The sequence below is a fragment of the Daphnia carinata genome, chromosome 2 (genome assembly GCF_022539665.2).
Source record: "Daphnia carinata strain CSIRO-1 chromosome 2, CSIRO_AGI_Dcar_HiC_V3, whole genome shotgun sequence".
In the NCBI taxonomy this organism is placed as follows: Eukaryota; Metazoa; Arthropoda; class Branchiopoda; order Diplostraca; family Daphniidae; genus Daphnia; species Daphnia carinata.
Window position 1 is genome coordinate 7,598,522 of NC_081332.1, and position 7,990 is coordinate 7,606,511.

Genomic DNA, 7,990 nt, shown 5'->3' on the forward strand with positions numbered 1-7,990 from the left:
CAAGGCCAGCAGTTATTGATGACAGATCTTACCACTTTGCGTCCGGAGAGTATCCAAAAGCTTGAACGTATGTCTGTCAGTAATCTTTCGGTCTTGACGTGCATATGTCTAACGTGGTGATCCCAGATTATCCTTTTCGTTAAAAGTTGAGATGCTGGTAGAAGTATGGGGTGCTTGGCTGCATAGTCGATCGGCGCGTGAAGTATACGTCCGCCAATTCGCATCTGTCCAGCTTCATCCAAGAAGGGCTGGAAGGGGCGAAGTTTTGATCTGAGTGGTAATTCCAGATTCTTGCGAAGGGCATAGACTTCCTCAGCAAAGGCCAATTCTTGCGCTCGTACGATGCATTTCGTCAGCGATGTTACCATTTCTTCTACTGTCAGCTCTCCGACCATGGGTTTTTCATCACGAATTTTTGCTCTAGCATTGTTAGTAAATCTCGTGATCCAGGCCAGCACTCGTTGAATTTTCACCAAGCTGGAAAAACGTGCAACGCAATTGTCGATGGCATGGTTCTCATCTTCCGTTTTTACTGCCAAGACGCGAATCACGTTTACGTCTCGTTCCTCAGGCTCCGTGATTTCTTCCCAAGAGTACCACTCTGAGGGGTCTAAGGTCAGGAACGAAGGTCCTCGATGAAAATAGGCCAATTCGTCGACCTCTTTTGGGTCGATTCCCCTACTACAAAGGTCTGCAGGGTTTACAACTCCGGCGACATGACGCCATTGTCGACGCGCCGTGTTTCGGAGTATCTTTCCGATGCGGTTGTTGACGAAGACTTCAAATCGGCACGTCTTCGAGTGGATCCACCGCAGCACTGTTTGCGAGTCTGTGTGGAAGGTTACTTGCCTCAAATCAATTTCTAGTTCACGACAAATCGTGAGAGCAAGGTTGAGGCCTTCTACTGCTGCCTGTAACTCCAAACGGGGAATCGTAAGACCTTTTACCGGCGTGACGTGTGTTTTCGACATGACGAATGACACGTCGACGGAATGGTCTTCAAATACAGTGCGGAAGTAGGCTACTGCTCCGTACCCTTTGGAGCTTGCATCCGTGAAGACGTGGAGATGTTGTTGAGTCCAACGTCCTCTTTTGAAACGGAAGCATCTCGGTATTGAGAGTGACTCCAAATTTTCAAGATGGTCGTACCAGCAATAGAAACGTTGACTCAATGCTTCCGGTACGACGTCATCCCAACCGATCCGTTCTTCGTTGGTCCAAATGTCTTGGAGCAAGGACTTCATTACGAAGATAACTGGGGCAACCAGCCCCAACGGGTCGTAGACGCTAGAGATGATACTGAGGAAGGCTCGCTTCGTGAGTGTCACGTTGTGTGGCGGCTTCCGAATCTTGAAAGTCAGCATATCTCGGTCGCTGTCCCACATCACTCCCAGCGTTCTTTCAACGGGAAGTTTCTCCAAGTCCAGATCCAGAGTTGGTGAGGCGAGGCCAAACTCTCGTAGCGCAGCTATCACCATTCGCGATGACGACGTCCATTTGGTCAAATTGAAGCCGCCTAACTGGAGAAGGGACTTCATTTCGCGGAACCATTTGATGACCTCGTCTTCGGAGTCGAATGAGTCGAGATAATTGTCGACGTAGAAGTTACGTCGAACGCTATCGGCTACGTCTGGAAACTGGCTGCTGTAATCGTCGGCCGTCTTGTTGAGGGCGAAGATGCAGCTCGTCGGGGAGGATATTGCTCCAAATACGTGTACCGTCATCTGGTACGTTAACGGAGCTGAATTTCTGCCAGGCGTCCGGTATAGAAAGCGGAAGGCTGCCTGGTCTTCTTCCGGAACTTTCACTTGGTGGAACATTTTTTCAATGTCCGCTCCGACTGGTACAAGGTTACGGCGGAAGCGGATGAGTACACCAAGCAAGCTAACGAGTAGATTGGGTCCCCGAAGCAAATTTTGGTTTATCGATGTGCCACCAAACTCAGCAGCTCCATCGAATACAACGCGAACTTTGGTCGATGAGCTTGAAGGGCTCACGACCCCGTGGTGTGGCAGGTACCACGTCTTTTTTGTCTCCGTCTGGGCTTCTTGGGTCGTTAGGAGCCGAGCGTGTTTTAACCCGATGTACTCCTTGACTACTGCATCGTACTTGCGAGCAAACTCCTCGTCCCGATGAAAACGTCGTTCGAGAGCGTAGAGTCTCTTCAATGCAGCTGCCCGGTTGTTTGGGAGATTTACTTCGTCGGCTTTCCACATTAAGCCGACTTGGTACTGGTTACCGATACGTTTTACTGAAGACTCTAGGATGCGTTTTCCACTTAAGTCTTCCTCAGATAGAACGGGTGGTTCTATCTCTACTTCATTGGCCTTAAGCTGCCAAAACTTCTTCACCAGCTCGTTTAGGTTTTCGGGACGTTCCACGGTGGCCAGATGAGCGATGAACGGGCGTCCGTCTTGCGGTGGACCTGTTTGTCCACCCAGACACCAACCAAACGGAGTCTTGAAGGCGATGGGCCCAGTCGTTCCAGCCGGCGGCTTGATGGAAGCTACATGATCGTGGGCCTCTGCGACGTCGATTCCTATCAGCACGGTCACGTCCTCTTCTTGCACGGTTGGGACGTCAATACCACGTAGGTGTTTCCATGACTCCAACTGTCGAGGGTCGATCGGCGAATTCGGCGTCACCTTCAAATTGTCGACGGCGTAAGCGTGTTTGACTTCAAACTGACTGTTGCCATCACGAGACGTTAGGGTGAAGTTTACCATGGAAGCCGTAACGTTAGACATGGCTCCGTCATACGAGACAACGTTGATGCGTTTGGATGGCCCAACGAGTCCCAACTTTCTTACTAAGTCGCTCCGAATCAGCGTGGTGTCGCTTCCGGTATCAAGGAAACCGAAAGTGTCGACAAACGTTTTGCCAACTCCAACACGAACCGGTCTTGACACCTCCAACCGATCTTGAAACGTACACGTCGTTTTACTGTTTCCAGATGGGTCAAGGTCCCAAGGAAGGCTGTCGAAGGTGGCGCTGATGGGGCATTTGGATCCGCTAGCCTCCTCAATGGGATGAATTCGGACCCGTGAAGCAAGGTGTGGTGTCGGTTTCCAGTACAATCAGCGACATTACAGCTGACGTCCCTGGGACATTCCTTGCGTTCGTGTTTTCCCGTAAGACATAACAAACATCTTCCGGACTTGAATACCCTCTCAGCCCTTTTTTGGGTGTGAGAGACATGAAGACGTTACAGGTTGAGAGATGGTGGCTCCTGCCATTACATACAAAGCATTTCCATCTTTCCGTCTTTTCGGCTGACATCTTCCCCGATGTTGATCGGCTCCTTGGAGGCATGGTCGCTGAAGATGCTGACGCCGCTACTTTCGAACCTTCCATCGTCGATACGTGTCCAATGGTCGACGTGTGTGGGAAGCTGGATCTCTTGACGGGCTTCCTTTCGTCGAACTTTACGCCTTTGGACGTCGACGTGGGTAGAGATTCGAATACATTTTTACCATGCTGCTTGCTCATGGATTTTAACGTCACCCAGTCGTCTAGGTCTAGAACATTCAGTTCTACTCCTGTCAATTTTCTTTTTTCGTTCCACTTATCCTTGAGGTAGGGCGTAAGTTTTGCTTCAAGGGCCATCAACGTAGTACGGCTATACAGCTCATGAGTATACTTCGATTTTGAGAGCGTAGCTACAGGTCCGTGCAGGCGGTTTGCGAAAGTCTTGAGGCTGGCAGCATCCATGCTCTTCAATGGCGGGACCTGTAGAAGGTCGTCGAGGTACGTCTGATCCATGATTTCAGTTCGCCCGTAGACTGCGTCCAAACGTTCCCACACCATGGAGTACATTGTTCCGTCGGTAAGACATTCACCGACTTCGTTTCGTACCTCTTCGGCTAGCAGTTCCTCCAACATGAAAAGAAGTACCGGAGAATCTTCGTATTCTTCATACAAGGCCTGGAATTTAGCCTTGAATCGCGCGTAGTTTTTCGGATTGCCGTCGAATGGCTGGATCTTGAAGTTGGGAGGTTGCAGTCGATTGCAACAGCTGCTGTGAGGACGATTAATTTGACTGTGGGGGTGAGAACGTTCGGAGTGCTCATCTTCGTCGTGATCCGTAGGGTCGCAACGGGACGTCATCGTGGTCATCGCACCTCGCCGCGGGTCTCGTGGAGATGCATCGGCGGCGACCAATCTTCTGCGATGACGGACAGCATCCTCCATCGTACGTATGGGTGACAGGGCTGGAACATCTTGACGTGCTTGTAAGACTGGCAATCGCTCAGGCAGTCGTTGATCTTGAATAGTTCGGGGTTGAACTTTCATCTCGTCTACTTCTGTTCGAAGGTCTTCGATTTTAGCGGACAAATCCACCTTAACCGCGTCAATTTTCTGATCCAAACCGTCCAACGTGTGGTGTGCTTCCCGTACTAACGTGTTGTTGGCCGCGATATCTTTGGATGTGATTCTTGAACTATCAATGAGCTTACTAAATTGTTCGCTCATACTCCTTAACGCCTTGTTGAGGGTTTCTGTGATGGAAGTTGTATTTGCTACCATCTGGGCCTTTGCCGTTTCCAACTTCAATTCCAACTTCAGCATCCGAGCTTCAGCCTCCAATTCCTCTTGAGTTGATTGTTGGGGGAGGCTGGTTGGCTTAACGTTGGTACGCCTTTTTTCGGATAACGTGGTACTACATGTGATGTCCGAGGCTGATGTCCCAATCGAGCTGACGGACTGATTTGAGGAAGTAGCGTAGCGACTTGCGAATTTGATAACTTCAACGTGATCGGTTTCGAAGTCTACTTCCCACTTGTCACATGCTTGACGTTGCTGCTCAGTGAGGTCGGATATACTTTCTGTATATTGGTGGTGAATTGATTTTACTTTGTCGTAAATACGAATCAATTCGTCACGCCATGCTGCTACTTGCAATTTCTTTAGTCTGATGGCTCCCATCTTGTGGTCTTCCACAGCTTTTCTGAGTTGCGTAGTTAACTTCGTGTGGGCCGCCTTTCTCTTCCCACGTTTCTTCTTGAGATCGTTTTCGGGAAGTAATGGCCGTTCACTCTTCTGCCGTTCAGGTTTCGATGCGTCTACCTTGGGGTTTGAGCCGTGTTCCCAAATATGGCCGATTTCCATACTTTCGGCTTTGGGTGCAGCTTCACTCATGACGTAGAAACGTTATTTTAGGCTGATAGAGTCACACGTTAACGGATGTCGATGATTCACGTAGATACACCGATCTGCTTGTCAGATGGCAAACGCGTGGTGGACAGGTGGGTGCCTTCAGGCTGGCGTAGACGTCTGCCAAAGGTTTACAGGGAGAATACCCGACAATTTACAAATCAAGCGAGGGTTTTTACTAACGAGGATGGAATTTGCACGTGTTCGTCAAATCCCGGGTTTCGGCACCATTTGTTGCTGACTCTCGTGCAATAAAAGGGTCGCAACAATAAAGACGGGAAATAAGAAATTTTATTTCTAGATTTGGGAAAGGGGAAACAAAGACCGGACTCTTGATTTAGACAAGGGGCAACAAAACTGACTGGAACTTAAATTGAGACTGGGACAAAAAAGGCAGCTGAACAAAACGAGACAAACGAGAAGACGGTGAGACAACTTGTCTGGAATTTTAAGTGGAGACGAGAAAAAAGGGAATGACTGTCTGGGTTGACAAAGATACCAATACTACCCCTTTCCCATAGAAAGGGGTAAAAAGAAAACAACAAAAAAAGGCACGCGATACTAGGCAGGCCTGTGCCCCCTACAGCCCTGCCCGCGAGGGCAGCACCGTAGGTGACACGTACGTGTCGCTGGATTCCAAGATGTTCTGTAATAAATCGTAAGCTTCGCCTGACATTTTAGTTGACAGCATGCTAATTATCTCGGAATTGTCCCAGTTGGACATATCCACGACGTGGTCGAAAAGTTTGATCCAACGGTCGAAGCGAACGGCGGGGCTTCCCGAAAAATTTTGTAGTTGATTCAGCATGGTGATGGCTTCCCTGCCTTTTCGTTGTTCGGTTTTACGGTAAGTATTTGATGGTGATGCCATTTCTTGGTTGTTCTGGGCACTGTGATTGTGGGCTTTTGTTTCCTTGAATAACTGCTCTTGGTCTGTAGTCCTCTTGGTGGGTGAGTGGTCACCGAGGTATCCCCAGGCGTTTGTTTGTTCTTCGGCTGTCTGATAGTCCGCTCCCTTTGGGTACAATGTGTGTGTGTCGTTTTGGTTTAGAGGCTGAGCTCGGTTAGTATCAATCCCGATAGTGTAAGAGTTTTGTATTTCTTGTGGCGGGCAATAAACTGGACGGTTTGTATTTGGATTCCGAGGAATTGAATTTTGGCCTTCACTGGCGGTGGAAGAACTGTGACGCGGCTGAGGTTTAACAAGGGGTTGATCAATTGTCTGATTCTGGTACAAAATAGCGTGATTGCTATCTGATGCTTTGTGTTCAGAGTCGCTGCAAGGGTTTCGAGTGGCTGTATGACAGAGTGGGTTCCCTGGTGTGTCGCGTGCTTGGGGTTGGCTTGCTTCCGGAGCACGTTTGTGTATGTCTGCGCTGTTTGCACGAATTGGCCCGTTACTTTGATGAATTCGATGATTGATTTGATTTCGATTAAGGCAGCGGTCACAAATGCACACAAAAGGGCTATCAGATCGTTCGCTTGCTGTTGTGTGGCTTTTGGGGCTTCCGCGAGTTTCGTTCTCCCTACGAGTTTGGTTAATTTGCGTAATAGGTCGGAAAAGTGAGGTGGAAGTGGAAAATGGGAGTGTTGATCGCAAATCCCCAGGTATGCGCGCTGAATGGCTTGTCGAAGTGAGTGAATTTGTTGTTCGGACGGAATGTACTCTAGTGTCGTTGTGATATGGCTGATTATTGCACTGGCTTGCGGGTATGCCGGCCGTATACGTTGTAATTCCTGCCGAAGTATATGGGCGTATTGATTGTAGAGTGTCACGATGCTGGCGGTGATTATCCACTTTTCCATGCGTTGGTTCGGCTTTGAGTGGAAACTCGATGATGTCGGTGCCCTCTTCCTCTAGGCCGATAGCGTTGCTGTGTTGGCTTAGCGCTGCAAGGATGCCTTCGATACCAACGTAAGGTACAAAAGGTATAGGATTGTTAATGACTTCTAACGTGGAGTTGAGCGTGTGTGATGGGATATTTGCCGGTGGTGTGTTGGTATTTGGTGGTGCAATGTGGAGGTGACCTGAGAGGCGATCGACTAACTCGAAGAATGAATCGGAAGCGGTAGGAGAGGGATATGGAGTGTTAGGATTTTTGTTTGTTGCTAGGCTTCCGCTGACAGTTTCGTCCGTGTGTTTGTCTACTAAATCGAGGTGGGGTATGATAGTTTCGTTGTTCCCTATGCTGATCTTCTTGACTGGTCGGTCGGTGATAGTTTCTTCTAGAACCGAGTTGTTTGTCGGGACGTTGCTTTGTGTTTGGCCTGCTTCGTCAGTTGCTAGACGGATTTTTGAGGTTTCGCTTACACTACGTGATTCAGGAATAGAGGCGGTCTGTGTCGCCGGGGCAATAGGGCTTAGTTCGGTAGCTATGGTTTCTATCTTAGTATACTCTCCGTGTGGAATTTCACAGCTTATTGTTAAATTAGACTGTTTTGTCGATTTCTTTGGTGAAAAGAAATTAGCAATTTTATCTACCAGGGATAGGTTTGTTTTACTGGTTTCTTGGATACGTATCTTCTTGGAACGTATAATAGCTTCGGGGTTATCTACTTGACTCAAAGGTACGTAATTGAGTGTAGAACGGGTAGATCTCTTTCGAAAGGGTAAGGGGTTAAAGGTCATATAAGTCTCCGACTGAGTTAATTCAGTTGCGGAATTTGGGTTATCAAAAACTGTCGTGCAAATGTTATCAGATTTGCTGGGTTTTTTGGAAAAATGTACGTTTTGTCTTAGGCTTAGCACCTGTATACATCGACATTGTAGGTGAGTTCAATAACCGCTGCCACCAGATGTAAAGGAAGGCAAGATGTTGTCATCTTGTTCCAATAC